Genomic DNA, 13736 nt, shown 5'->3' on the forward strand with positions numbered 1-13736 from the left:
AAGTACTCTAGCCTAATTCTCATTGGTCCACCTCTATGCCCATCCAATAGGATTTGAGTGCACCTTGGGGCAGCTGGGCTAGGGAGCTGACATGTGTCCCTCATTCCCTTTGTTTAAATAGGGCTTAAAAGGGGCTTGCATGAGTGTATGTGTGTTTCTCTCTAATACCCTACTAAAAGGGCTTGTGCCCCCATCAATCTAAGACCACTTGAAGACTTTTTGTACACTCACAAAGCATCCAATTCCACTAAGCTTGACCATTTGGACTTACCTTTGAATTTTGGAACCTTAGCATTTTGGAAGTTCCCTTGGCACTTCCCCATATTAAATGATCAGTTTAACATGAGAAAATCATTTAGGAGAATTAGATATTAGTTATTATAATAGAAACAAAATTTTATTCTTGAAGAAAGAGACACGGCATCAATTGCCCAATCTCAAAAAAAGAAGAAAACACGAAGGAAGATATCGCAAAAAGCAGCGAAGTCAAACCCCAATTCAAAGACCAACATAGGGACTAGTGACGACCCCGTATATATGAATGATGTTGAAGAGGATTCTGATTCAGGTGAAACCATGGAGACCAAAATGACCACTAGGAAAGAAACCAACAAGGAAGATCGTCATGAGCCACAATGGCTAGGATCCAAGAAGAAGATAGGAACTTATCCAAACCCTACAGAGGAGATTGAGCGAGCTAAGCAATTAAGTAGTTTGGTAGAAGATACCCAAAGGGATCTAGAATCAGCACCTAGGCAGATCCAGATTATAGACACATTGTTCCCTACGTAGCAACAACCTCACAAAGTCCATAGATCTCTAGCCATACGTAGTGTCATCCAAGAAGAAAGTGACTTAAAGTCATAGGAAAGTGGGCGTACTCACTTCTTGTTGGAAAGAATGTTTACAGAGGGACTACCTGACCCTATGGAAGAAATAGAGATCCCATCTTCCCCACGTCAAGGGACTGAAGCCCAAAAGGTGCCATTAAATAATGCCAAATTGATGGATTTCATCGCTTCAAAAGTTATAACCACCATCATGTCCAAACTATATGGAGACCATGCTCTTCAAGCTTTCCTTAATGGAGAACTCAAGATCGGACTACCACAATTTGCAGAGATGGATGGAGCTAGGGAGATGCGAATAGAGGAGGAACACTTAGACCCACAACCCAACCTAGAAGAGAACCCTGTTGTAGAAATACCTATTAACAAGTTGGGATAATACTTTGAGGGCGATGAATCCAATGCAACCATACCAATCACTACCAAGGTATTAACTATGAAGGGAATCCTTGATGGTGGCGTTGGGGTTAGCATTGTGACTAAAAATTGCTGGGAAACTATGGGAAGACATCACCTTGGGACCACAACCATAGTAGTAAAGATGGCCAATGGGTCTATTGTTAAAACTATTGGGATGCTAGAAGATCTCAAGATCAAGGTCTTTGCACATAAAATAAGAAATATCTTCATTGTTATGGATTTCTACAAGCACACTGTAGTATCTAAGATGATCTTAGGACGTCCTTTCATGAGGGAAGCAAAAATGGTGCATGACTGGTCTAAAAACCATGTCTACTTGCAATTCCAAGATTCTGTCATTAGAGTGGATCTTGTAATTGGTCGAGCACATCTTCTAGGAAATAGGTTTTTAATTGATCATAGATCTGACACCACAATTCACTCGGTTCGATTGCAGTATTGTTACACATGTAAAATGGACACTGATGTTGGGGAAGATTCTCCTTATATGGATGTACTACCTGGGATGACTGAGTCGGACAATGTGGATTGGGTCCACTTAGCAGCAACCATAGACACTTGGGGAAACAGGGGGACAATCTGGGTAGCACATGAGGGGGATGAAATGCCACCACTCCTACCCTTAAATATGCTAGAAGCAATGTATATATTTTCTGATGACCTACAAGATGAAGGTTGACTAGCATTGAAACAAGTAGCATCTCACAAAACTATAGCCCACACAATTTGTAGTCAGAATCATCAATTAAAATTGACTCTGAGGATGAAGAATCTGAGTTAAATCTAAGTGCAAATGTGGGGACAAACCATTCAGGGCCCAGTGGTACCCTAGATGACAATCTATCCAAGGGAGCAGAAGACACAAGTAGGGATTCATCTAGTGACTCTTCACTAGAGATCAACCGTAATTAAAAGTTAGACAAGAAGAGTAAGAGATATAAGAGGCGACCCGATATCAAGAAAATGTGCATGCTAGAATAAATGGAAAGAAAGCAGCCAAAGAACAGGCAAAACTTAAAAAGATACAAGCTCAATCTAAGAGTCTAAAGAGTGAGAACAACGCATAAGACTCCAGCAAGAGGCCAACCTTGGAGTTACACATGCATTCCACGTTGAAATAGAGGATGATTGGTTGGACTCTGATACACCTCTACGATACCCTATTGAGCTAAATAGCACCTATGGAAAAGTGCTATATAACGCCTTATTGGACACGGGTGCAAAATATAATATGTTGTCATATGGAGTATGGTGTAAGTTAGGGAAGCCACCTCTATTTGAGAGTATTATCCAATTCAAGGGTGCCAACAAGAAAAAAACTGCGGTTTTTGGAATCTGGCACACTTCTATCAATTATGACAATGGGGTTTTAGCTCAAGACTTTTTGGTCATGCCTACTGGAACTATGGAGGGTTTATAAACCTGGGATGCACGTGGATGATAGCCACCAAATACAATATTGATTGGGGGATTGGGGGTGTCACAATGCAGAAACCAACTCTTAGCCGTACCACTCAAGGCATAGTCCCTGAGATACTGCCTCTTAAGAAAATAAAACCCAAAACATTGCATGTCCAAGAGGTTGAACCATATGTCCCCATAGCCCAACTCTCTAGAGCTTCAACTATTGTAGTTGAAATAAAGCTTGAGACACACAAGACCCATACAAATTGAAGATCGCGGGAAGGGAAAGATCCCAGAATGCTACACACCTGCTCCAGAGCTAGTTTGGATACCAAAGAAAGAACGATTTGTTCCACCTAGCTCAAGAACAGGTAAGTCAAATGAAGCTTCTTGCTCTTCATGTAGTTCCTATATGGAAATAGAAGCTTCGACACAACCTCCACCTACCATTTTTTGCACCTCCCATTGTAAGTTCACCACCTACAACAACGTTGCAAATAAAATCATGGGAGAGTACTTACCACCCTTGCAACTAGATGAAACACATAGGGCGGTCAAAAACTATTCATCAAAGCCTTCACCCATAACAACTTGGAACAATTGGTTTCAAAAGGTGACGATGTCATTCCAAAAGGTACGATCTACCCAAGGAAGGGGGTCCCTCTCAACCTTCCTCCCTGAACTCTCAATATCCAATCTTAAGGAATGTATATATAAAGCCTTATACTCACAAAAACAAAAATAAGAAAGTAAAAGATCAAGAGCCACCAAACAAAAATCTAGAAACCTACGAGTTCTATACATAACACAACAGCATAAACATTATGCACAAGAACACAACCTTTGGACACAACCCTTATAATATTTGCTCTTTAACCATCATCTATTTGTGTGTATAGATATGGCTAGTACGCTAGAGTCATCCACTCTTACCTTGGGTGCGAGGTACCCTCGTTACTTTTCAGAAGTGTTTCATATGGTCTTTTTGGTGCTTGCCTGTGAATGGGATTTGGTAGGTATGCTAGCATGTGAGAGTAATTTTGACGAGTTAGAATGGCAGATATGTCTCTTGACCATGAATTGACCATACTTATTAGAGAGTGCTTCTCCCATTGCAGAAGCCTACCCTTTTGACCAAGATGACTATAAATGTCGAGTGACCTTCTTAGTAAACATTAGTTCCTCTAATGATAAAGACAATTTACATGATTACACGGATGGCACATATGGTCTCACGGATGATGACTTTGTTTTTCTCGATGATGAGGATAGGGGTTTAGACTTAGGGTTTCGCCCCAATCTCTACAATATCCTATTCCCTTGACTCTCTAGGGGGAGTGCAAATAATTAGGTTAGGGTTCCTTATGTCTTTTGATTGTGTTCAATAAGGGTTGGTACCTCTTCCAACTGATGTGCCTCCTAGAGGTATTCTTATGTTTCCTAGTGTGCACAGGAACGTGTTGTTGCTGTTAGAATTTCGACCTTCATGGAACCTTTCTCTCATTCACTCTTAAATCAAGCACGATCATCAACACAAATAGGTGTTTCTTGTCCATTAGCATTGCCCCTTATCTTTTTTGCATCCATGTTTGTCTGCTTTCATTGTGATTGGTAGCATAATATTTAGCGCATTTTCTTAGTATCAAACATTAAATTCAAAAATCACGTAGTCCGACTAAGCTTGACCAAGCTAGGCGTTAAAGATCGTCTCTTAATACCATGGTGAATGCCTTCTTAACAATCAATGGTTACTTTAGGTTCTTAATCCGATTTACGCAGCATTGTGTGCAATGTAATATGGATTTTTGGTGGGCTTAGTCCCTATTGACCTTTAGCTTAAGTATTATAAAGGGAGTTTACTAATGTGATGAGCCTGGGGAGGGTAACAGTGTTATATGACCCCCCAAAGTTAAAAAATAAAAATATTGAAAACGAACAAAAAAAAAAGAAAACAAAGTGCCACAATGTAAAATCTTAAGCGAAAAGAGAAATTTCAGCTTGATTTGGTAATTCACTCACATGTATAGCCTATGGTACTAGAGCCCTAGAGGTTACCAATTTTGGCACCTTTTCTTGAAAAGAAAAAAACTCAAGGCATACAAAATAAGCACACACATTAAAAGTGAATCAATGAAAAAAGACTTTAGGGGGTCAAAGAAAAGGGAACCAGTCAGGCGATGATTTCATGAGAAATTCCTTTTATCGTATCTTAACTACAAGGTCTTCTAGGTATAGCTCTAGTCAGCCCTCGGACATGAAATACTTGGCTCTCGCGATTAATCAGCTTAATTGACCAAAGAAAATTGAGAAGCTTCCCCATGGTATTAATAGTTGACCTTTAGTGCCTTTCAATCGTTAAAATTAGCAACCCCAGACTTGTTTAGTTTTTTGACCTTTACAACTGTTTATGTGTTGCAATTGGATTTTTATTTCTGACAAATGGGTTACTATTCTGTTACCAATCAATTTGTCTCTCTACAAATGCATATGCTTTTTAATTGTATATAAGAATGCAATTACTGTGCCAATTTTGTTTGATTTTGCAGTGTGACTGAAGAAAGCTAAGCACACTCATCTCAAATGCTCTTCCACCTTGATGAACGAGCTTCAACATAATAGATTCCGAGGACGGAATCTACATCAAGAAGGAGGGTATGTTAACTGACAAGTCAGACAATGGAGTCAGCACTAGGTGAATAGGAGGCTTGGGGACTGCCCAATGCTCCTTATTGCTTGGTGTTGACCTTGGTGTTAAAGTCATTACAAGAGAGAGTTGAGTCAATACTAGGCGAATAGGAGGCTTAGGGATTGACCAAAGCTACCTATCGCTTGGTGTTGACCTTGGTGTCAAAGACATGACATGTGATAGTGAAGTCAACATCAGCCAAATCTGAGGCTCGGGGACTTCCCAATGCCGCCTATTGCTTGGTGCTGACCTTGGCAAATGGGCGTCGGCCTAGTAAACATCCACGGACATTACATTGTTTTGAGTCAGGGACCGGGCTTGTCAATCCAATAGGAAAAGGGTAAGAGTGATTGTCGATGAGAGGCGCATTCTAACTGGAACATTTGACGGTTAGTTGGCTAAGCATGGACACCCAAGTGTGAATGGGCGAGCTCATATAAAAGTCACCTAAACCTAAAAATCACTTATTCTCTCATTTGTGCAATTGAAGAGTGCTCTTCCTCCATCTCCATGTCCATCTTCTTCTTCATCGATCTCCTTGTGTGTGTGTGTGTGTATGCATGAGAGAGAGAGATCTCCTTGTGTGCAATTGAAGAGTGCTCTTCCTCCATCTCCATGTCCATCTTCTTCTTCATCGATCTCCTTGTGTGTGTGTGTGTGTATGCATGAGAGAGAGAGATCCCTTTGTGTGTGTGTGTGTGTGTGTGTGTGTGTGTGTGTGTGTGTGTGTGTGTGTGTGTGTGTGTGTGTGTATGCATGAGAGAGAGAGAGTGATCAAGAATTGCGACGGCACGACAGCGGCAAGGTGGTTGAGTGCTGCACGATGGTAGCTCCCTCTTCTTCGCTGCAGGGAATCCTCCATGAAGGCGAGCGTAGGGCGGTGAGTGACACACCCTTGGTATCTTGAGCTTGCTACATTAGTCTAGTTGTGTGCTTGCAGCCATTTGTGGCTCGCACACAGATTCAAGAAGAAGCTTGTATTCAAGTTCTCAAACAAAAAGCGGCAAGACAACCTGTTCTCCAAGCTGCACCACTCAGTACCCTCCACATTCAACCTTTAGCAGAGGATGAGGTAGAGACTGATGACAAGTGGCTAGATGGTCTTGATATGTGAATATGAACAACGATTACAAAGTTAAAGCTTTAGCAGATATAGGGGCCCTAGTCAATGCGGTCAGCTATTCCACTTACTGCAAAGAAACTACTCAACCAGTTGAGTACTGTCGAGCCACTATAACAAGAGCATAGCTCCAACCTTAGGGAAAATCAACATGAATATTATGGTTCATGGATTCTCTTGCCCGCATACTTTCACATGTAAAGCGGATGAGCACATGAATGAGAACCTAGTATTAGGTGTTTCGTAAATGATAACCTACAAAGCAATTCAAGACTGGGATGCCAAAATTCTAGAGCTCATACTCAAAGGAGGACAATTAAAAGTACCATTTGCCTACAGTAAAGAGGAATGGAAGGAATCATTAGGTGATTTCCAAAATCAAACGAGCATGAGTCATTGACCACAATTACAACTATAGCTCCAATAAATACTTCTAGTACTCCGATAATGCAGGGAGCCAGGTAAGTTTGGATACCCACAAGTCAATTGGTCAATTGCTCTCAGCAAATTTGGGTGCCCAAAAGATTTCTATGCACCGCTAGCAACCCTAAGAGAAAACAATCATATCCATCTTTTCAACAAGAACCATCACTACTACAGAAGAAATGGATATGGAAACCAAAGGAGAAATGTGAAATTTAGAGTAGAAGATCGGCTGCTCAAAGTAGACAAATAAAACTATGGGTATCAAAGACCCCACAACAACTCAAATGAGCCTCCATCAGGTATAAGTGGATACCTAAATTCAACCAAGAACTATGATTGGACCCATTGGCTCTAGTCAAAACACAGCAGACGGTACATATCGCACCATAAATGAAAATGCTCAAGTATATAGAGTTTACTCTTTAAGAGAGTTCAACCACAACATACCTCGCCAGTGAAAACCCTTGAGTACAATACTCAAGACCCACGCCTTGCACATCATAGTGTGTTTAACTGCATTGACATCAATAGAATTATAGGGCCAATCAGTGCCATGCATATCACGACTTTGCAACCTACGCACTGCACAACCAGAATACTCAATTATTCTGGTAGACTGAAGCAAGGAGGGGGGGAGACAATCTGAAAATGGACAAAATATGTCGACTTGGGGCAATGTTTTGAAGTAATTGTGTGTTAACATACGATCTTTCTTAAATAAATTAGCTGATTGTCCATGCAATACAATGATTGAGGAATGCAATGACTTTAATCCCTTAATATGTGTATATATTGTACAAAACTGCCAAAAACCATAAATAGTGCAGTTTTTACTTATATTGTGTGTTATTTGGCCAAAATCATTATAAAAATAGAGCACTCCACAAAATTATGGCCAAATAATAGAAGTGTTTTAGTATTTTTCAAGTATAGGATGAAATTTTTTGAGCTATTATGTAAATTGTCCTTTATTTTTGCTAATAAAAGCAAAGAAAATAAAAAATATTGAGTAGGAATGTTAGAATTGGATTCCGACTTCAATCACCAACTCTCAAAGCTTAATGAAACGACCAAATTTTTTGTGAAGAAAATCCGATCAAAAAACTCGGCGACCACTTCAACTCACTACTCATATGGAGCAGAATGTGACAAAAAGGTCCAAGGATGTCAGTTTTTAGAAATTTTCAATTCGAGCATACATTGTCAGGCCTATTTAACTCACCACGTAGGCATTGGACAAGGGGTGTCGAAAAAGTCCAAGTGTGTATAGCTCCTTGGGCCATATTTCCTCTCATTTGCATTCTAGACGTTAGAGGGAGAGCTCCGAGTTTTGGATTTTGGCGACCTTTCAGGATCTCCTATGCCCTATTTTCCGGCTCTTACTCACTCCATCCATGAGGGGTAAGTTTCTAACTATGTCTAGAGGCATCTTGGATATCACATTGTCAACCACACGAGCAGTAGGAGGCACAGATACACAAACCAATATGGGAACTTTCGGGATCGGAACCACTAACATCGGCTATACCAGACCTCCAAATTGCACCAAAAGTGAACCAGAGGCTCTTCACTAGTAGGGCAACACAATGCTAGGGTCAAAGTTGCAAAAAGTCCCAAAAAATGACCTAGTATCTTAGGCGCACCGATAATAGAAGACCCAGATGGGAACCAAATTTCACAAACCTATTGGGGCTATCATGTTAGGGATTTCTGGAGAGTTAGGGGTGCAATGAAGTTCTAGTCATCAGTGAACAACAAGATGACCATGTAAAGTGACATTTTCCACCACAATGCAAAATATTGATCTGTTTAACCTCAAACTCAAAGAGAACACTCTATACATTACAATGGAACCTTACCAAACTTCAATGGAAATACAACTATCGACTAAAGACTCCAAGTCAAGCTCGGATCAAAAGGGAACTGTCAACCTGATTGGAGACACCAACAAGTGCAAGGAACACAACCAAGGGCTTCGCCCTACCTAATTAACCTAGTAGAAGCTATATGGGGCAAGATTAGGGCCTAAATTGCATTAATTTGTAAAAACTATCTTAGACGGGCCGAAGATAATCTGTTAGGATGGAAGCACATTTTACACACACATTCACATGGTATGACTCCCCCAGACCTCACATTACCCACATCACATTGGTACACTCATTTAATTCATAATTACTCTAAAATGCATATTACTGCACCAAATAGAGTCAAGTACACCAAAAATTGACTTTTAGCCTATCAATCTAGAACCCACCTTTATGTGACATCAAGGTTCTACCCACCACAACCAATTAGAGTGAAGCACAAAACCTGCCCAAATTAGTCAATTTTATTTTAGGTGCACCTAAGGTAAAATTGCTATAGGGAAGGCCTGACTTGTAGTTTAATGACACAGATATGTCTACAAGGGTCAAATAAAGCACATTGGCAAGTTTCATCAAGGTTGGAGCAGTAAAACCCTATCAATCACCAAAAGCTCTGAAAGCGGTAAAGCGGACACATATTTATGCACAATTCTCACCATGTGTCCAAAAGCTATCCAGCTCCATGCATATCACCAACAAACGATACACTTCCTAATCATTCACTCTAGCACAAAACAACATGCACTTGCACCCATCTATATCTTAGGCACGCCTAAGATAAATTTTGCCAATAATGTGCTTTTTAATGCTTATTTATGTCTTTTGGTTTCTCTACTTGATTGGGACTTGCTAACTTGGTATGAACAATGACTTGGATGTTGCCCTACTAGGTTCACTCTCATCTACCTCGGGAGCCCCAAAGAAGAAAACCATGAAGGAAAAGTTTGTCGAGTTCAGATGTTGCCAAAGGAAGCTGAAGACTTAGTCAAAGAAGAGGCATTTTGGCCACTTGGAAAGAATTGGACTTAGAGACTACCTTGAATTGGAATCTTGTGGTGTAGACTACAAGAGGGCTTATGAGCTCCTACACAAAATTATAAAAGAATGAAGGGCAACCATCTCGGATTTGAATGACTCTCCAATAGAGGTGCACATCATAGAAGACTAGGGAAAGCTTGTGAGAGACCGAGGGTTGCCCACAATCGGCATTTTCACCAGTTGTTCATCAACCTCCTTCTCCAATCTAAAGGAAAGAGGGATAGAGTGGGCTCTTTGGCTCTATCATCAGCACTTTCATATCACTACTAAAAGACCTCCCCGATACATAGTCCCAAATCATGACATGGCTTCCACATTCATACAGGCCTCAAAGAGAGAAAGTGTGACAGAAGTAGACCACGTCTGCTATATTCACACCACTCTCACTCATGTGAAATAGCCAGAGAACATCACCTTCTTGTGATCTCCAATGTGTTAACAAGAATAGCTTATCATAGCATAGTCCAGGCAGAACGTCTACTGTCTGCACCAGAGAAAAATCTATGGCTCTTGAATAGGAATGAAGAAGAGAGCTCCACCAATGAGGACTAGACTAAGGACCAGACTAGTCGATGTCCCTAGCCAAAAGACAACTATTGCAGCAAAATCCATGGACATTGACAAGAAATAAGAAGAGGTGGAGGAGGAAGAGACTCCCCTCGAAAGAAAGAGAAATAAAAAGGAAAAGTAAAGGTAGAGGACACAAAAATAACAAAACCGTCACTCCCTAAGAACCAACCCAAAAGGTAGCAAGGCAGCTTTTCAATTTTGGAAACGGGGCTCAAAGGAGATTTTGAAGAAAAATGGAAACCATATCCAAGACAAATCATAATTCAAACCAAACACCCAACGTTTGATAAAAAGGACGCTCCTCGCGCTGGCCTAGAGCATCTCTATCATAAAGAAGAAGGGCAATGCAAACAAGCCCAGGAACAAGAAGAAGCCAATACACCGCCAGAACCAATCAACCTTAATGCAGAAGTTCCACACTCCTCTCCCCCAAGTGCATCGCCACAGCCAGAGACCACAACACAACCACAAAAAGAGGGTGAACCAATTGGCCCCATAGAGACACCAAATACTCAAGCCAACCAGCCAGATGAGCCAATCACTGAGGCTTAGGACACACAAGTAGATAAACCAGAAGCGAGCAACACAAGAAGAATGGAGAATCTAGAGGATATATATGAATATACATAATATGCACACAATGTGGTGGAAAAAATGAAAGAAGAAATCTATGCTCGCCACCAATAGCTTCATAGAGTACACATGCGACTACGGCTGTGCGAGGAAAGTCTAAACATGGCCAATGTTTGTGTCGAATCATACAAAGAAGCCGTGGAATTCAAAGAAAATGAATTGGCTAAACTAATTGCAAAGACATGAGTGGATCTGGAAACTCTCTAGACAAGAAATCAGTAACAAGAGCAACAAGTCACAAAGGCCACTTCAACTCTATAGGAATCTACTTCAAGAATTGACATACTCCAAATCCATCTAAACATTGAAAATACTCAATTGGTATAATCAGAACCCAGGTGCCAAGAGCAAATACATTGCTAAACCAGCTCAAGGACAACCGTAGCCACACTACAAGGCACAGATAAGGCATACAAAGCAGTGGAACAAAAAGTTAAAGACCTTGCAATGGAGCTAAAGTTAGAGCAAATGCAGAGAAGAGAGCTCTCTATCCGGTTCATGTAGTGAGAGGAGAGATACCAATAGGAAATAGACCACCTAAAATCAGAAATGAGGAAAGCTCAAGCAACAACCACGGCACAAGAAACCATACTAGAGGAAGGATAGATAAATTGTGAAATGCAAGATCAAGATACCCTACAGTTTATGGATTTTGAAGCAGCAGCATTGGAGAGGCTAGTCTGCTTGATCTAGATATTTATCATGATAAAATTTGGACTCTCTGCCCAACCAAAAATCTTAACTGCGGAGGAGGAAGCAGCATTGAAAAAGTAGGTGGAAGAGGAGACCATCTGGAAGGAATCCATGTAGTGGGAGGAGCGAATACTACATTCCATCAATGTCAACCTCCCCACACCCCCAGCTATGAATGAGGCATGGCATTAACAAGCTCTACCCTTTGCTCTCATCGAATTCGAAGTACTCTAGATCAAAGAGCGGTTACTTAAAGATTTCCAAACCAACCCAACACTAGCACATCCGAAATGGCGGGAGATGTGGCTGAACTGAGACCGAGGTATTTGATCTTGTATACAAATGTGCCAACTTCTATCAAGCAAGATCTTGTGGAGTGCCCGATGCCAAGAGTCCGAAGTTGGCAGCAACACTTTTTCCTCCAAAAGAACCGGCCTACTTGGCTAAACTACCCAAGGTTTCCACCTCCTTCAAATAACCAACCCACAAAGGACTATAGGGTGGAAACACTGTCCTCGATCAGTTAATTTTTTTGTGGCATCCTGGATTTGGCTTGCATCATACTAGTAAAGATTGCAAAAATGCTCTTAACTTGTTTGCAAACTTTTCACCGTGCAGAAAAAACAGTTATCGCATGGATGTCCTTTCTCAAAGGCACAAAGGGCCTATGCTACAATTTATCAGGCTAACCCTCCGAAGAAGTGCTTCATGGGCTTTATGCTAGGGTGATATTTCTACCATCCTACTACATGCAGACATTTGAAGAAGCATTCTATATGGGCTTCTTCACCAATCTGCATGCAAGATTTGTCACAGTTACTCCGTAGTTGAGCAAATAAATAAAGTCCCATGCAGTTCAAGTCAACTGAAGATAAAGAACTCCACCTTAGATACCAATAGGGTCTTGAGCAGCACACACAAAGTGCAGCGACAAGGAAGCCCGACCACTACTTAGCACCCTAAGTAGTTGTGTCACGGGAGACACATGCAAGGAGGGGGGGAATGTTAGCTACTCAACTAACTAACAAGTGCAGGAGAAAAAAAATCAAAAGGGGTGCCACTCACTTTTAGAGCCAATTGAATGTATTAAATCCCTTGGTATCATTGAAAAATCCCGAAAAGTCCAAAGTCGTTGTGATACTATTGATTGTCAATGAGTTTAAAGGGGTTGAGGGCCTCCATATTTGTAATCATATGCAATTTCTAAGCCTTGTATTGAGCCCAAATAGCTAGAAATCCATTCTTTGAACCTTGGCTAAGGTATAAAAGCCAACCTTTATAATTAAAAACCTAAGTTTTTTGGATAATGAAAGTAAGGGTTTGCTGCATAAGCTCAACGTGAGTCTATTATTTCTTTGAATCTTCATGTCTCTCTTGTACGATGTTGCGAGCATACCAACACAATTGCAGGTGAAAGCTCTTCTATTTAACGTAAGTTTATGACGATAAAAGTATGATTTTAGTCGTGTTTTCTACAAACTTATTTTCTCCCTATGCACCATCCATTCACTAGAACTGGTTTTTGACCTTAGGAGTAGGTAGAGAATGTTTAGAGGAAGCTTCACAATGTCTCTCATCTATGTGTGTTTGTGTGTGTGTGTGTGTGTGTGTTCTGCACTCTCCTTCTAGAACTAGTGTCCTAGCACGTCTTTATATGGCTATAGTTCTCAATTCTGAGCATAGTAGATGCATCATAGTGTGGGGAACATTTACATTATGAAGATATCATGACTGTATCTTTTGGTAGGTAGCTCCCAAGTCGGTATGTTGGCTCTTGTGTGTAGTCTACAGCTCTACAGGTAGCCAACTTGGCACCTTCACTAGAAATGGTAGGAGTGGAATTAGAATAAATAATTTGATGAGATTTTAGTCATGCTAAGAAACTTCTCTTTCTATTGCTCCATGAGATCACTACTATAGGTGGATGATATTACTGCTACAAGAGTCTGCCAGTTGAACCTCCTAAAATTGCTCCTACCTTTGAGGTACTTCTCTGTTGTCTTCTAGGCGGTTGTTGTAGAGTCATCCAA

The 13736-nt window shown here is 40.8% G+C and overlaps 1 pseudogene; it reads left to right on the top strand.

The window, feature by feature from the left end:
• Positions 1-3573: 3573 nt before the first annotated feature.
• Positions 3574-4280, top strand: LOC147437698 (uncharacterized; annotated as a pseudogene).
• The last annotated feature ends 9456 nt before the right edge of the window (positions 4281-13736 follow it).

The sequence above is a fragment of the Adiantum capillus-veneris genome, chromosome 17 (genome assembly GCF_014529385.1).
Source record: "Adiantum capillus-veneris isolate H3 chromosome 17, ASM1452938v2, whole genome shotgun sequence".
Classification (NCBI taxonomy): Eukaryota; Viridiplantae; Streptophyta; class Polypodiopsida; order Polypodiales; family Pteridaceae; genus Adiantum; species Adiantum capillus-veneris.